The sequence below is a fragment of the Alexandromys fortis genome, unplaced genomic scaffold (assembly GCF_014885135.2).
Source record: "Alexandromys fortis isolate MF-2015 unplaced genomic scaffold, M_Fortis_MF-2015_v1.1 scaffold_19, whole genome shotgun sequence".
NCBI lineage: Eukaryota > Metazoa > Chordata > Mammalia > Rodentia > Cricetidae > Alexandromys > Alexandromys fortis.
Genome location: NW_026067890.1, coordinates 556,430 through 575,182, shown reverse-complemented (window position 1 = coordinate 575,182; position 18,753 = coordinate 556,430).

Sequence of the window (18,753 nt, the reverse complement as noted above, 5' to 3'; positions counted from 1 at the left end):
CAAATCACATAGTTCTCTATTCTAAGCATTTTAAAGCTGGTAAAGTTCTAGACTTGGTTTCATCCCTTATTTTCCCAGTCTGCCAAGTCTTTTCTTATAGACAACTTTCTTATAGTATAAACACAGGCCTTTTAGTTTTAATGTTCTTCTCTTGTATTTAGTTAAAAGGTATTTTATTAATTACGTATGCATGTGCACACTCGTGTGTGTGTGTGTGTGTTAATGAGCTGGTGAATGATGACTGCAAGGACCCACAGAGATCTGTCCATCCTTCAGGAGTTGGAACAAGAGGTAGTTGTGATCCATTCAGTATGAGTTCAAAGACTCTAACTCTGGTCCTCTACAACAGTAGTACAAGATATTAACCACTGACCCATTTATCCTTTCATGATTAGAAATTATTAAATAAAATAGACTTAAATGGTATGAGTAAGTATTTATTTATGCTTTCAAAATAAAGTATCTTAATGTAACTATAATAATGGTAAAGCAACATTGAAAAGAGCAATGGCAGTCATAATTTAGTGGAAAAGTACATGGAAATCTAGACTACATCTTACATTGCTAGTAATTTATTGGAAGTATTCCTAAAATGGAATTGAGTTGCTTAAAATTAGTTTTGTAAAGTTCTTCTTGCCCCAAGACACTAATAGGGCAAATATATTAACTAATAAGTCATGAGTAGAATAGTAATATTATTTATATAAATATTAGAGGGATCCACTATTTGGTACACTTTCTAATGTAGGAATGTAACTCCAAGTATTTAAATAAATATGTGTTCATATGATATTAAATAATGAGTCACTAAATGTAAATTAAATGCTATAGTTATTTCTACAAACATTTTATAGCTCTCGATTGAAACACTATTATTTATATGTTCAGGTTGAGGTAGAGATATTATCCAGCTGAAAAGATTAAGTGAAATACTTTTTGCTGTGATTCAAGTAAGGTTTAAAAAAATTTTTCCAAATACCTACACCTTGGAGGTTTTGTCTCACAATGATGCTAGTGAGACTTTAACAGATAGAGGCTGAACGAGAGGCATTTAGGTGAGTTGGAGCAGGTGATAGTTCTTTGAGATCCCTTGTAAGAGAGTGATATAAAAGAAGCCTTGATCCCTCTGATCCTCTCTTGATCTAAGCACTCTCCTAGTGTTGCTGTTTGGGCTAGAAAGAGATGCAGAAGAAAGGATAAGCTTGTCAGGGTATGTGTTAAAGCACTGGATTTTGAAAGCCTCTAAAATTGGGAATGAAATAAATCATTTTATTCATGAAGGTAGCTCTTTTAGGTATTTCATTACAGTACCAATGAGCTCACTAAAGCACTCAGAGATTGGTTGAAGCACAAGAGTAGCTTTCATTCGGTGTCAGGTTACTCTGAACAATGCAATATACACACCATTTTCTAATTGACTACGTACACAATTGAGTCAAACACGTATTTTTGACCTCATGTTTTTGAACCTAAATCTAACAGTGATTTTCATTATGAAAATATTCCTTGGATGTGTTTTACAGGGAACATGGGGAAAAGAAGAGAAATTATTGGTACCTAGGCGAACTGTGCATCAAATGATGCAATCTTCTAAGCTACAAAATTTGTAATTATTCTTTGAATTTGTAATCTAAATATCATTTTGAAAAATGAGGAAAATAAAATATTGCTCAGCACATGATGCCCAAAAGTTCTTTACTTAATATAAGAACAAACTCCCTGGGAAGGGGAAATATAAACGATTTCAAGAGTGGACTGAGGGTGGGTGGTGATGGGAGTTTGATCAGGTTGGAGGGCAGAAGGTGAGAGTATTGAATGAGTTTACTGGAATGGGGGGCAGTATTTTAGGGTCAGGTAAAAAATCTGGCACAAGGGAATTTCTCAGGAATCTGCAAGGAAGACGCCAGCTAAAACTGAGAAACAGAGAACATGTAGCCTGAACTGGCTGTCTCCTATGAGAGAGCTTTAATCCAGCAACTGATGGAAACAGATTCAAAAACCCACAGTCAATTCGGTGCAGTTGGGAATCTTCCAGAAGAAGGGGAGAAAGGATTGTAGGAGCCAGAGGGATCAAAGGACACCACAAGAAAGCTCACAGAATCAGCTAATTTGGGGCCAGAGGGACTCACAGAGACTGAAGCCACAGCCAGGGAGCCTGCATGGGACTGACCTTGGCACTCTGTATATTACAATTTCATAGCTTGGTCCTCTTGTGGGATTCCTAACAGTGAGAACAGGGGCTGTCCCTAGCTCTTTTACTGGCTTTTAGTACCCTACTCCTCTTACTGTTTCATCTTGTTCAACTTTAATATATGGGGAGGTGCTTAGTCTTACTGCAACTTGATATGCCACTTTTTTTTTGATACTCATGGGATACCAGTTCTTTTCTAAACAGAAATGGAGGAGGAGTGGATTAGGAGGTGGCTGGGAATAGACGGAGAAGTAGAGACTGGGAGGAGAGGAGGAAAGGGAAACAAGACCCGGATATAAAATGATAAAATAAAATAATTAAGCAAACAAACAACCCAATAAAAAGTGCATTCATGACATAAATCAAAAGCAATAAAAGCAAATAAAGTTTCAATTAAATAAAAAAGAAAAAACTCATGGTATGATTTAGCATCCTTTGGGTATATATCCAAAAATGGCTGGATATTGAGGTAGGTTGTTTCCTAATTTTCTGAGAAATCGCCAAACTGATTTCCCAAACGGCTGTACCAGTTTGCTCTCCCATCAGCAATGGAGGAATATTCCCTTTACCCCACATCCTTTCCAGCATAAGTTGTCATCAGTGTTTTTGATCTTGGCCATTCTTAAAGGTGTAAGATGGAATCTCAGAGTTGCTTTAATTTGCATTTCTCTGATAGTTAAGAATATTGAGCATTTCCTTAAGTGTCTTTCAGTCACTTTAGATTCCTCTGTTGAGAGTTCTCTGTTTATATCTGTACCCCATTTTTTATTGGATTATTTGCTCTTTTGATGACTAATCAAGGACATGTGCTCAATTATGTTCATAGCAGCATTATTTGTCATACCCAGAACCTGGAAACAACCTAAATGTTCCTCAACTGACAAATGGATAAAGATGCGGTACATTTACACAATGGAGTGCTACACAGTGTAATAAAACAATGGTATCTTGACATTTGCGGGTAAATGTATAGATCTAGAAAACATCATATTAGGTGAGGTATCCCAGACTCCGAAAAACAAATATAATATGTACTCAATCTTAAGTGGCTTTTAGACATAAATCAAAGGAAATCCAGCCTACAATTCACAATCCCAGAGAACCTAGACAACAAAGAGGACCCTAAGGGAGATATACATGGATCTAAACTAAAGGGAAGTGGAAAAATAGAAGATCTCCTAAGTAAATTAGGAGCTTGGGGATCATGGGAGAGGACAGAAGGGGAGGGGAGAAGAAGGGTTGGAAGTGGAGAAAAATATAGAGCTCAATAAAAACAATTTTAAGAAAGAACAAATTCAAATAGTGCATATTACTTGTGTCTGCCACAGACTCATTGTGGTACACTTGGTCCCTAACTGGTATTATTGCCTTGGGGGGGGTGGGGTTGGCTTTATTTAAGAGATGGGAATGCACTACAGGCAAACTTTAAGAACTGCAGTCCAGGCTAATTTCTTCTCAGTGCCTATGCGTCTTGTCCAAATCCACTTATCTCATACTGCTGCTGTCACACCTGTGATGGCTACCACCCGCCATGTCTTTGTTCCTGATAGAGCTTATTCCAATTGTGAACATTCGTTATTTAAGTTGTTTCTTGTCAGCTATTTGGTTACAATGACAGGAAAATTAATTAAGCACAACTTCTAACATTAGTATTTCTAGGATATGAAGTGCAGTTTTAAGAAGAATTAAGTCTTTTTTGGAGTCATCATTACGTTAACAAGCTGATCAATTAGTAGAGGAATATATTCCTCTTAGAAGTCTATCATTGGAGTATGGCTCTGATATTCCCATCTGAAACACCTATTTTTAAGAAATTGGGGACTATTTATCAGAAAATCAAAAATATTCATAGACTTTTTTCAAGTTTTCTATAATGGTATTGTTCAATATGGTAAATAATTTTCAAGCTTTTATTTGTATTGCAATAGAACTGCTCTTTAGAAAACATTCTTTTCACTTCTTTGATTGTTTACGAGGTCAATTCAACTTGAATAACTTTTTTGAGATGACATAATATATGAGTGTTGATAGCATTAATAGCTCAGGTCTTTGTGGAGAGGACAAAGTTCTCCTAGCAGCATTTTTTTTCCAGTTTTCTGTTGAAATCTGTGACAATGAATTATTTGTTACCCAAAATCTTATTGTGATAAACTTAAAATAATGACTGCATGTGGGTTTGGGGCAAAGCAAAGGAAATATTATAAGAGAAATGTTAAATTGAATGATTTTGGAATATTATTTCCTGTATCTGTAAGCAAAAATGAGTTATTTCCTCAAATATCAACTCATACATTTGTGCATAATATAAAAAAAACTAATTATACAAGTTCTAATTCATACAAATTAAAAATACCATTCAAAAGCAATATAAATTAAAACAAGTCATCTATGTTTTCCATATGAATCACATGACCCACAATTGATTTCCCATACAAAAACTATATTTTCTAACAAGCTATTTAAAAATGGAACAAGAGGTGGAATGTGGAGCCTGATGTTTCATCCTTGAGGCAGGCAAAAAATTAACTGTCCTGGAAAGACATTATAGAAATGGAGGTAATACAAAAGAAAAATAAGCTTTACTGAGGCAGGCCAACTCTCCTTTAAAAGAAAGAGAGCTGCGAGTCTGCATTGGGACTCTAGGGTAGGCATTTTGTAATTCTCCTATCTTCATAATCATTTCCTGTAGATGTTCGACTCTGAACGTGCTTTTTCTCTCAATAAGCAGGGGAGCTGTGTTCCCCTAGGAAATTGATTCTTCCTTGAGCATATCCTCTTAACCTTCCCATTAAAGAACATTATAGAGTCATGTATTTATATTCTTTAAATTCTGATGCCTGCTACTCACCAATAATGCTTATGGAAGCAAATGGAAAAGAATAGGGACACTTAGGAACCCAAGGAAGAGAATTATCTATGTAAAAGATGATGGTACTCAGAACCTAGATTCCGATAATAACATCCAATATTCGCATGAAAAGTTCAAGCTGTACGAGGTAATTTTCTAGATCAAGACTCAAGGTTATTCCAGAAAAGTTAGTGCATATCGCTTTATTAGTAAGATGGGAAAGAGTATAAGGGGTCTGTGGAGTATAAGCTTGAAAGTGGTAGTCATCACCCTTAAGACAGGGATAAAGCTAAGTAAACCAAAAATCAATGACTCTTCGAAATATAGCAGAAAGGTGAGGTTATAAAACAAACAAAACCAGCACACTGAAATCTGTAAAACCAGATCAAAAACCCTCAGGTCTAAGATTTAATAACCTGAATCAAAGTCACTGGTGACATGAGCTAGTAAGGTATGATAATATTGCCAACTTAATGGAGGCTCTGGTTGGACAAGAAACGTAGTAAAAGTCTTTTTGTGCATCGTCTTCTAGTAAGGGTTTTTACCCTTGCGACTCTCCCAAAGTTCTACTTCCTTAAATATAAAACAAAACAGAAACAGAAATGAAACAAAACAAACAAGCAAAATTCCACATCCTATTGCTGCCAAAGAAGGGGCTTATTCACTAATCTGAAATATATACAACGAATTTCTCATAACTTGGGTAGTTCTTTGGGGAAAAAGCCTTCCAAAAAGATTAATTTGTTACAAGAAAAATAACATATTCCCAATCTCAGCCCATTCTTCTCTTTATTTCAAGATATTATAAATAGTCATATAAGTTTTCTGATGTTAACACACGTAATAAAGATTTTGGAATTAGCAGGCAGGATGTATGTTATTTATTAAAGGTTCTAATGAAAGAAATATAAAACATACCATAAAAGGTGATTCACATAAACTAGGGTGCAAAACCTATTGTGCACCAATACCTTGCGAAATAAACAATTCCTTCTTGAAGGGAGGCTCCTTAAGATTAGAATGTAAAGGACTTAAAAGCTACAGGAAGTCCCTGAAAGTCAACAAATTCACTAGATGCCTCCCTTCTCAAAGTGCTTAGAAGAGTCTCACATCAGTACAGATGTCAGGAAAAAGCATGGACCCATCCAATAGTATGGAAAAGTCTCAGGCCATCCCACCCACCCACAGGATTTGCTCTGTAACCTGTTGAGGTAACTGTGAAACTGGGTTTCCTGTTTTCATGAGATGTCACCCATGCCTGGGTGGTATTTGATGGTGAAACTGTTTTTGAGCCATATCTGCTTTTATAATTATTCTCTAATAAATCTCACTGGCTTGCCTGTTTTCATTTTGGTAGTATCCTTTCTTTGGCCTGATTTCCTATCTAAAATGAATAAACATTTATTCTCATCTCCCATGAAAAGTGTTACACAACAAACCCTTAAGAAAATATCAAAATAAAATACTAAGTATCTACAATAATCTACTAGAAATAGTGAGTAGCTAAAAATACCTCAAGGGAAATTGGTCGTGATAATAAAAATAAATATTGATTTTGAAGTTATGTTAATTAAAAAAATCAAAATGAAATGCAAGAAAGGGTAAAATGTGCTCACTAGTTTATGTCAGCTTGAATTGTGACAAATTCAAGTCACGTGGAATGGAAAACCTCAATTGAGAATATACCCTCACAAGTTTAGCCTAAGGTGCATATTTGAGATTAGTGATTTATGTACGAGGGTCCAGATTACTGTGAGCAGTCCATTTCCAGGTCTGATGATCCTGGGTGATACAAGAAAGCAGTCCAAGCAAGTAAAGAAGAGCAATCTAATAACCAGCACTCCTTTATGACCTCTGTGAGAGAGCCCTTTCCATTATGAACGAGTTCCTGTTCTCAGTTTCATCTGTGGTAAACTGGGCTGTGGAACTGTAAGCAGAAATAAGCCTTTTACCCCACACATTGCTTTTGACTATGCTTTTACCACATAAATAGAAACATTGACAGGCAGTTTAAATAGGCTAAATGTTTGGTTTGCAATTTCTTTCCAGTCTAGCTCCTTCTATCACCATAAAAACTAGCACGTAGAAATGAACATTTTAGGCTAATTTTCCAAGGAGACAGAAGAGAAAAGCTTTTGATATTCCCTGCTAGACAAGTCTCATCTGGTGTTCATATCATTTGCAAGGACTCTGAACATTTTATGAGGCAAAGCACCTGCCAATTAGCACTGTAAAACTAGGGATAAATTCCCAATGTGCTGTCAGTGATATGCTTTAAATTTGTACATACACCTTCATCAGACAACCTACTTCTTTCTAAATAAGAAGGGAAATTAAATCCTATGTGAGTCAAATATTTCACTGATATGAAGGATATCAGATCAAATTCACCAAGACCAGAGGATATCAACTCTCCTAAATGAAAGGTATTATAATATATGCCCAAAGAAGGCATTAACCACCATAAATAGATCATCATACATTTAATCATTCAAACTGGGATACACTTAAGAGAGAAAGTGCTATCATTAATTATTATTCCAGGATATACAATACAAACTTGTGCTATTTGGACATCTTAATGTTAAGATTTATTAGGGTTTAATGCAGTAATTAGGGACCAAAAGCAATTAAAAGAAAAAGTAGAATACCTCAAGTACCTAAATTTTTTTTCAGTTATTCACTCTCTTGCATAATCTTGGGTTATTAAGGCTCATAGATATGCTTCAGTGTCTGTTTATTGCTTCCTAGCATCCACATACCCTAACTTCATTATAGATCCCTGCTTTATTTGATTATACCTTTGCGAGTTACTCCTCCCATTTTTCTATCTATATTATCAGATGAAATTTTACCTCAATGTTTTGGCAAAGAATAATTTGAAATATCAGGGAAAAATACATGCTTAGTAGTTTATTTTGTGATATTTAATTTGTAGAAACTTTGGACCAAACAACTTTTTCATAGTAGCTGAACAAATAAAAATAGAAAGGAGCAATGGGGACCTGCAGACAGCCAATCAAATCTTGTCATTTTTACAAAACTCCACTGGTTCATTTGGAGTGTCCTATTCTAATTAATAAGGGGCATTACTATAGCAAGGCACCCCAAATTCTCCTGTTTTCTTCAATTTAATTGTTAAGAAATCCTCTTATTTATTCTCTTGGCTATCATCTTAGCATAGAGTCTAATAAACATCTATCTAATGCATAGTTCTAATTTGGATAAATTCTCCTTGTAATGCTTTTTTTAAAAAAAAATCCTGATATTCACCACAATACCTTGTACAAACTAGACTTCTTACTATAAATTTTTGAGGAAAAAATCAATCTACTTTATGTATAATGCAATTTATGTAATAGAGCTAAAAACAAATTTATGTGCCCTAGCTATTCGAATGTAATACTTAACTGTTATGCAGTAACCTGTCTAACCAAATTCAGGTGTGTGGCAATAGAATATATTTCTTTCCACATTCCTGACTTGAACTATATAAGAGCATTTGTGATCATAGTTTTGAGAAAATGCAACCATTTTTACTTTAATGCTATTTTAAAATAGTATGTTTTTGCTACATTTGTCTTCATCAAAATGCAGAGTATATGGAGTCACACATAGAGAGCGGCACACATATGCATGCTTGTAAGATTTGCAATTGAGTTGAGTATTAAGACAACGGCCATAAATTACAACTCAGGTAAGGATGCTAAAAATATCACTTTTATTTAGAGGTTATGTATATACATGTCAAAACTATGAGCTGAAAATGTGAAATAGTCAATCAAACAGGTTATGTTGTCGACATGATGCCAAACAGCAGGCTTGATGGATATTTATTCCCAAGATAATGAATCAACTCTTCTGAACTACAGCTTGCATTTATAAAGAACAGCGTGGATCATGATATAGCTAAGTTTGAAGCTCCTTCTGTGGTGGCTTACGACATGCTCATCTTGATATACAGTTCAGAAGAGCCAGGAACGAGTGGGTTTCCTAAGGATCTTTCATCCCAGATCATGTTGCCCTAGTCATTGTGCATTTGGTAATGCTATCTTCCCTTTCACTTTATGGATGCTTCTGTGATGGTTTAATGTGGAATCGCCCTCTGACTGAATTCTACAAGCATTTATTGCTATGCCCAATGACTTTTAAAATGAGACAATTCCATTTTCACCGTTTAAATCACAGAATATGTGAAATATAAAATAAATTAATAGGGACCAATAATTTCCACTTGGGACTGCAGACTTTCATTCATCTGAATTCCTCAAACCCTATCTGTTACTCTTCTCAATCTCCTTATATACCTCCTCCCCACTCATTTTTTAAAAATTATTTTCATATAGTATATTTTTATCAAATTCTTTCCACTCCCAAACTCCTCCCAGATCCTCCCCTCTTTTCTATGTATCCAAATTCAAGCTCTCTCTCTTTCTTTCTTTCAATTAAAACAAAAGAAATTTAAACAAAGGTCAAAACAAACAATGGCTGGAACCAAGAAACTATTTGCAGTTGATATCTTCTGGTAAAGAACAAATCAGTTTTCTCCAGTGGATTCTCACTGACGTTTCAATCACACTCCACAATAGCTCACATGCCCAGTAGTTGGCCAACATAGAAGAGATACCATGTTGTATATTGTTTGTTTGCTTGCTTCTTTTTATTTTTGATGTTATTGTTGGATTGTTTTTGCAGGTTTGTTTCTTAATTTTGGTAATTTTTTAAAATATAAATTTTTTCCCTCCTCATTCTTTATACCCTTGTACAGTAATATCTCCTGGGCCTTATCTTTGAATATCTATACTCAACATTACTTCTTTTGAACCATACCTAGCTCAGGATGTGATAAACAATAACCTGCATCCTTATGATTTCAGCGGTAATCTCTCCAGAACATTACTCTCCCGAAATGCTGCATCAGCTGTCTACTTCATTACTTATAAAATTGCTAGCTGTCTTAAAGTTAATTTATTGACAAGCCAATCCTCTACTTGTTTGTTGTCCTTTAAACTAGTAAAACCTTAGTTAGCAGCATTTCCATTCCTCAAGGGGCTCAAGGAAATTAAATAAAGTAGTAATTTAGTTAACAAATGTAAACAAAGATATAGATGCTACCAATTTCATGACACAGTTACAGAGGTGGAGACGTCTTCCAGCCCTCTTGTACTCTATAATGTACATTATTAAAGCATGTCTGAGATATTGCCACCTTTTCTCTATAAACCCATTTCCTGGTGATAAAGTCCTAATTGCCCATAGCCTATAATCATTAAGAAACCTTTTATCTGGTTTCTGTATTACATTTTTTCTACCATTAAATGTTCAATTCAGCAGTCAGAGTGATTCTTTTAGAACAAAAAATCCAGACCAATCTCTCTGTTTATATCTTTTGATGCCTGTCTATTAAAATGAATCATAGAGGTCAATATGTTTTATCAGCAGATGCTACTAGTAAATAATCTAGTATTTACTAGTGCAGCTGGATACTTTAGTTGATTACTTTAAAACTTCCTTGATTAAGCTAGTGCTCAGAACTCAACACCATCATTTTATGCGTCAAAGGATTAACTGAGTCACATATTATTTCATCATAACTGAAGTGATTTAAATACAAACCCTGTTGTCTGCTTAGAGGTGGTAAGACGTGGGCGAATGGAGCTGATAAACAAGGAAAACTAAAGCCTCATGCAACAGTCAGCTTTAACCAGAGCGCCAGGCCGTTTATATTCTGAGGGTTAAGGGGAATCACATGAGTAAAGTGAGCAATCACAAGGACGAGACACAGGTAGTACGCAAGCTATTGAAAACATGCTTTTCCATGGAGGCATGTAAACAAATAACAGTAAACAGTTGTGATGAGTAACGTGCAGTAAACCTATGCCTAACAGGTATGCCCGAGAGGGGAGGGCAAGCGTAGTCCGAGACCAATTTCAGTTTGGAAACAACTGGGGTCGCAAGGCTCTTATCTCATTTACTTGGAGTAAATAACTTGGGGTTTTCTCACAAGCCCTCAGGATTCTCATCACATTATTTCCTTCTTGGACCCTGTTCCAACAAAAAACATTTGTAATTTTATAAAATTAAAATTTCATATTATATATGAAAAATGAGTGAGTCCTGGAAAACCCTGAGGTCTACCATTTAACATCAAGATTTTGTTCAGTAGGTTAAGTAGTTTTATTGATAGTGCATATTTACACCACACATTTACATATTAAGAAAAATGAGCATTCTGGGTTTTAAGTACTCGAAAAAGAGATAATTAAAGATGCAGAAATAAACCTTTTGCAGAGTATTCTTCATGAGACATCTTGAAATTACTACAAATTTGCTAGTATTATTCAGCTAAACCAAAAGCAAGGACAGCAGAACCAAAAATGCGTATTCAACTGTGAAACCTTTTTAGTGGTGAAGGTAAAGCTGGAATTCCATTCAATTGTATAGGCAAATGAAACATTGAAAGAAATACTTTCACGAGCCTTAAGTACATGAGGATCGTTTTATAAAATTTTAAATCATATTCCACTGGTTTAAGTCTCTATAAAACAAAGAAAAGTAGCTAACAAAGTCCCACTCCCAATAACTACATATAAAAGGCAAAGATTTATATGATCTGAAGAGAAAGGGGAGAAGCAGGGAAGGGAGCAGACAAAAATGTACAGCTCAATAAAATCAATAAAAAAAACTACATAGTATGGAATGTCAAATAAACACAACTCAAGATTTTAATGTTGTATATTAAAATATAACTATTATCTCCTACATGAAATGTGCCTGTTTTCCAGGACAGGTCCCATCTTAGACATTGTTAGCCAATACAAAACAAACTCAATTTGTGTGTGTGTGTGTGTGTGTGTGTGTGTGTGAGAGAGAGAGAGAGAGAGAGAGAGAGAGAGAGAGAGAGAGAGAGAGAATTTTGTTTCATCTTGTTTTGCTTTATGTTTTTGTTCCTTTTTGAAAGAGAGAGAAAGAATATAGAGTTCTGTCAGTAAGGAGGTAGGAAGATCATGGAGGAGTTGGTAGAAGAGAAAAACATGATAAAAGACTATTATATAAAGAAATTAAATAAAGCCAGGAGTTAATGGCACACCGTTTTAACCACAGAACTCCGGAGGCAGGGACAGGCAGATCTCTGTGAGTTTGAGGCCAGCCTGGATTACAAGAGCTAGTTCCAGGACAGGCCCCAAAGCTTGAGAGAAACCCTGTCTAGAAAAACATTCAATTATTATTCAAATACGGGTCCCTATTTCTTAATCGTTCATAGACTACACATGAAAGAAGGAGCACTACAATTGTGATATGAACACTCACCGTTCATACACACCTTGGGATACATAAATCAGTGATTTTTGTAAGACAGCAGAAACAATTAACCAAGGTAATTGTCTCATGGAAAACAGACACAAGATTTTTTTTTTTTTTTTTTAGTTTCATCTGAATGCTCTTTCTAGTCCTTAGTAGAGTAAAATTTTATCCAAATTGGAATACCGTGGTACTTACATTACTATGTTGGAGAGAAAATATCATATCTAAAATTTCAACCCATGTAACAATGAATCAAATTTTTATGCACTAGTAATAAAAATAGAACACTAATTTCAAAAATATATTTTCACTGGAAAAACAAAGTAATTGCAGCTTTAACTAAACTATGCTAAAACATTCTTTCAAATAATCAAAGAGATACATAGATTAGCAATTTTTTTTCTTTTTCTTTTCTTTTTTTTTTTTTTCTTTTTTTTTTGGTTTGGTTTTTCGAGACAGGGTTTCTCTGTAACTTTGGTGCCTGTCCTGGAACTAGCTCTTGTAATCCAGGCTGGCCTCAAACTCACAGAGATCTGCCTGCTTCTGCCTCCCGAGTGCTGGGATTAAAGGCGTGTGCCACCACCGCCTGGCTAGATTGGCAAATTTTATGCTAGTTATTATATTTTAATATGTGTATGTCTGGAGACCAGGAACAAAGAACAGCTTCTTTCTTTCAGGTCACACAGAAATAGAACTCATTTAAACCCTAGTGTACCAATTTTTTCAAGTATCATATCACAATTGGATAACCAACAGGTAAGTAACGTATTTTCAATTATATTAAGGGGTGTCTTCAATTTTCTTTGTAAATTAGCATCATATTCCACTATTTACATATAATTATTGTAAAACCACAGACAGTTTCCTAAGCTGTGCAAATAATTACACGTTCTATAATAGGCTTCCAAATGATGCATACATTTAGCAATCATAGCTAAATTTTTATGATTATAAGTGACAGATGTCTGTAGCTTGCAATCATTTTAACATGACATTTTCAATTATTATAGCTCTATTGATGAAAGAAGATGAAGGCGCTTTCAGATGCCAAAGCCCATTATTTCAACTTTATATACAGCTGTCAAGGCCTAATAATTCCAAAGGGAGACAACTGTTCTGGAATGAAAATGCATAGGGAAGGTCCTCTTGGCAATTCAGAAGTGAAAGTGATCTTGTGAATATAAATGATAAAAAAGATGAGTCCAGCTCTGGCTTTTCACTTTTAGCTCTCCTTGAAAATGATTCTTTACGTTGAAATTGAAGGAATTATCCAGACCATGTTGCTTATTAAAACATAACAATCTGTTTATTTGCCTCCATGCTTTAAGTAAATATGGCTTAGAATATGTAATCCAGAATGTATTTTTCTTGTTCAATTAGCAAAAGAGCTATGAACTCATCAAATAGTGCGTATGTAGATATGTGACAGAGATATTTGTGCATTTATTTTATGAGCTGAAACATACACCAGTAAAAACACATTACTATTTTTTGATCATTTTAATTTAAACAGCAAATATTTTGGTATAAACAAAAATTAACTAAAATAAAAACTTATTAGTTGGTAAAGTATCTGTTGTTCTAGAATAAGGGTACAGGTTTGGATCTCTAACACCCTTTCCTTAACCCCAGCATGGGAACTAAAGCTTGCTGATCAGACAGTGTAACTAAACTGAACAGTTCCATGGGCCACGACACAGCCTACCCCTAAAAGTCCTATGGAAAGCAATTGGGAAACACACACAGCATATATGAACATATGATACTTCTTATACAGAAATATGTTCACACAAGGATGTGTACACAGACATACAAATATCATTCTTAAATTTCTGTAATCTACAGAATTTTTTTAAAAAAACAATTTCTTAAAATAAAAAAGTAGGAAATTCTATTGTGAGTACTTCAGCCTTATTTTCTTGCAAGAACAATTTATTTTAAATGTGCAGTTCACCATGCCTGTCACCGCAGACTCTTCTGTGCCTAACAGAGTGGCCTGGCTTGTTACCTTCATCAGTCTCAGATGCTGAGAATAGACCACTGTGCTCATTAGAACACGTAAAACTGGCAATATCTTTCAACGACTCATACCAACAAATTATGGGATCTCCAGAAAGCTTGCTGTGTACAAATTTAAGAAGAATAAATACTTATCTTAGAGAAGGAAGTAATCAGTTCAGACCCAAAGCTTAACAGATGTTGGAGTCCTGTAAGTCAGGGAAATGTCAGAAGGAAAGAAGGTGAGCCAATACCTTTCCTTCCCGTCAAATTGAAAAATAAAAAGAATCATGTGAGAGGCATGAAGGAAAGCTGTGTAGACCAGAAGGAGCGATGGAAAAAATCTGTCTTGACTTCTGAATGTCTCCAGTTTACTCAGGGAGTAAATCTAAGTCCTTTTTATTTTCTTTTTTGTTTATAGGTCATAGTGGCCTCAAGTTCACTACCACTCAAAAGAACATAGCACTTTATCAACTCACTGGTTACTATAGAGTGTGTTGAATGGCTAACATGTACGCTGTTTATGGCAGTTGGTTCAGAAAATGACCTATTACATGATGAGAATTCAGCCTAGGAAGTGATGTAGTAATATACTAAATTTTAAGATAATTTTAAAAATTGGCTTGTTTAAATTGAGGCTAAACATCATATTAGATGATTTTAATGAAAATTTACATCTGAGTTTACATTACCAGAGTTTTATGGACTTCAAGCTTGTTAGACAGGAGATTGGAATTCCTGTCTCCCAATGCAAACAGAAGCTCCTTGGGCAACACTGAGAAGCACATTGTTTGTGCTAGGAGGGTTTTGCAGCCTTAGCTGAGAACACTTGAGTTTAATTAATACAGTCTTACCCATATTACCCACCCTAACCTTCTGAAGTTTTTTTTTTAAAAATTAATGTTAAAAAATAACAGCACTATCAGAACATAAAATTGCTCAAAAATCTGAAAGTTGCAAACTAAAACATGTGCATTGCTTTGGTTATTAAACTAAAGTGTGACAATATTAAGCTGATTTGAACGTGAAGCAAAACTCTTCAGAAAAGAAATAAAATGTTTCTTTTGCTATGTTTTTATCTTGGACATTTAGTGCTACCCTTTCTCAGTTGTTTCTATGTTTCATTATAAATACATTGTTCACCAGGTTTTAATAGGCACTGACTTCAACTTAAAATGCACACATATGCAAAACAACAACAATAATAATCTTATAGTACCCTTTTTACACAAATATGTAAATGTAGGATTAAATTGTGAGATTTTGTTGTTACTTTATTATCGTCTAAGATGAAGTGTATTTACATTGAAAATATTGTTTTTATAAGGTATTCTGTTTGAAAAATGAGATTGATAAACTGGAAAAGAAAATCCGTTTTCTTAAGCCAGGCATGGTGGTGAATGCCTACAATTCTAGTACTTGTAAAGTAGCTTCAGAAACATTAGGGGTTCAGTGTCATCCTTGGCAACATACCTACTTCAGGTACTGTCTGGATATTTGAGACCCTGGCTCAAAGATAACATCAAATTACTAGCTAAGCCCATTTTAGAACTAAGAAATTTCATCTATATATCTCTATCTATCTATCTATCTATCTATCTATCTATCTATCTATCTATCTATCTATCTATCTATCTATCTACCTACCTACCTACCTACCTACCTATCTATCTATCTATCTATCTATCTATCTATCTATCTATCTATCTATCTATCTATCTATCTATCTATCTACCTACCTACCTACCTACCTACCTACCTACCTATCTATCTATCTATCTATCTATCTATCTATCTATCTATCTATCTATCTATCTATCACCAATGGTGTATTATACTTACCTGCGCCTCAGGACCTCTCCTAGTTACTGATAATTGTCAACCTGACACAGCCTAGAATCATTGCAGCTATAAAGCCTACACTTGCTTTCTTGATTCCAGCTCTTGCTTCTGGCTGCTAGACTCTGTTCCTCTTCCCCATTCATGCAGAGGACTGTGATCTAGGACAGTGATCTGTAAATCTCCCCTAAATAAATAACCTTTTATTAAAGTAAAAAAAGACAGAGAGAGGGGGGGCAACCTTAGCCTAGGTATTTTCTAGATCAGATTGGCCGACAGGCATATGTATTGATTGATGCAGGAGCGTCAGCTGTGCAAGAAAGCCAGCTAAACTAGAGCCTGTGTGCATGTCAGAGAGGGATCTAGGAAGCAGAATCCCTCTTTGATTTTTGCTGAAAGCTCTAGCTTGGTTTTCTGCCTTCAGTTTCCCCAAAGAGGAACTGTGACTTGTAAGTGTAATCCAAATAAATTCTTTCTTCCCCTTTGTTCTTTCTGTCAGAATGCTTATTACAAAAACAGAAAACGAACCAGAACACTGCCTATTATGGTGAATATTGTTATAATATTATTTAAGGATTTTTTTTTCTTTTCAGTAAATAGTTTCTTGTCATCCTGGTCCCATGGGAGTGTTCAGAATCCTAGAGAATGAAAATGTCAGAAGTGGATTCCTTAATTCAACACAGCGATCATGCTTTTGACATTTTTCTTTCACATTTTAAAAAAACGTTGAAGGAATTTTGCTGCATTATTTCAATGTTCAATTGCTTTATTCTATTCATTAGTTTTTTTCTTATAAATAATTAAATCCATGCCATGTGATTTTATCTAGAATAAATACAAATTATTTAGAAATATATCAGAAAATAATAGCAGTGTAACAATGACCTGAAGCAAGTAGCAAGTATCAGAGTCTTGAAAGGCAACAAAATAAAAGGAAGGGACATAAAAAGGTGTCTTGCAACAGAGGCAGACTGTATCTATAAAGTGTTCTAACTAAAGAAGCAGATACAGATATTCAGGATATGATGCCAATGAGGAGAAGCCTTACTCACTGAGAAGTATTCCCCAGAGAGGCCTGGTGATAGACAGGCAGAAAGGATCATTACAAGAGAAGACAATCCACATTTCTGTTTCCCACAGTGGTATCGAGAATACATGAGAGGTGATAAAAATTGGAAACAAAGGACCTTCCAGCAAGTTCTAGAATTGTTTTTGAAAAGGAGATAACAAATAACTAAAATTAGCTAAATGGGCAATAGGAGATCTCCGAAATTAGACCAGACTAGAACAATACTAATGAGGTAAAATGTATATACTCACATAACCCGTTCAGTCTTGAAATGGTATGAAGTAGCAACAGCGATTGGAAAAAATTACTTTCCGGTTCTGATTCTCTTAATGGCATCATAGAGTAAGGCAGAATTATCAGATTTTTAAAAGAAAATGGCTTTTACATTCTAAATATATGTTTCCTGCATTGTCCTGTGACGGATCCAGAATGGAAGTTTCATCCTGAACTCATCTAGACCAATGCAGTTCCTTTAGGATGGTGTTGGCTGAGGGCATATGAAGGCTGTAAATTCTCCCAGCAGTAATCTTGATGTTTCTCAGGTTTTTAGAGTTTGGGGGTTGTATTTTAACATATATGGCTAAATTCAGAAGAGTAACTGCTTTAACATTTACATATGACATCTACAAAAATGAAATTTATTTTTGGGTACAGTGGTATTTTATCACAGAGTAATTTCTTAGTCTGACAGAAACAAAGCACACAATATGCTCAACATTTAGATTCAGATTCTGCTTGAGTAGCACAGTAAGTTTTGAAGAAATAATACAGTATAATGAAGAGAATATTCATCTTATTGGTAAAAGAAACTAAAAAAAAATCCCTATCATGAAACTTTTCTTGCATTTTCCCATTGTGAGTCATATATAAAATAGTTTTCATTTACAAAATTTATTCCTGGTTATGTAAAGTTACATATTTTTCAGAATGAAAGGGAAATAGTAGTTACATAATAGACAAATTACAGAAATGACTGAAAATGACAAAACATTTTTAGGAAAGGCAATAATGTGAATAATAGGAGAGAGTAAATTAAAGATACACTGGGGTTTATATAAACAGAAAAATGTGACTCATTACAATGCACTTTACTAGGGTTAAATCTTATTCTGATAGTGTTAATGCATATTAAAATTAAGCCATGGGAGACCTTCCCCTCCCTGAACAGAAACAGAGGAGACTTGGCGAGGGGAGCAGAGGAAAGGTGGGGGGAGAATGGGAAGAACAGAGAGAGGGGAAATTGCAGTCAAGATGTAAAATAAATTAAAAATTTAATTAATAAAAAAATTAGAATGTGCACAGATCTAAGAAGGATGGAACAATACCAGAAGCAAGTATATTAAAATATCAGAAGTAGTTATATCTGGATAATGCGCTCATTATATCTTTTTATTTATACCTTTCGTAATTATCTATATTTTCTATAATGAATGTATTTAACTCCTACTATAAGAATAATCACTGCCTAAAGAATAGTTTATTCAAGGTCATAGAACCAGATTA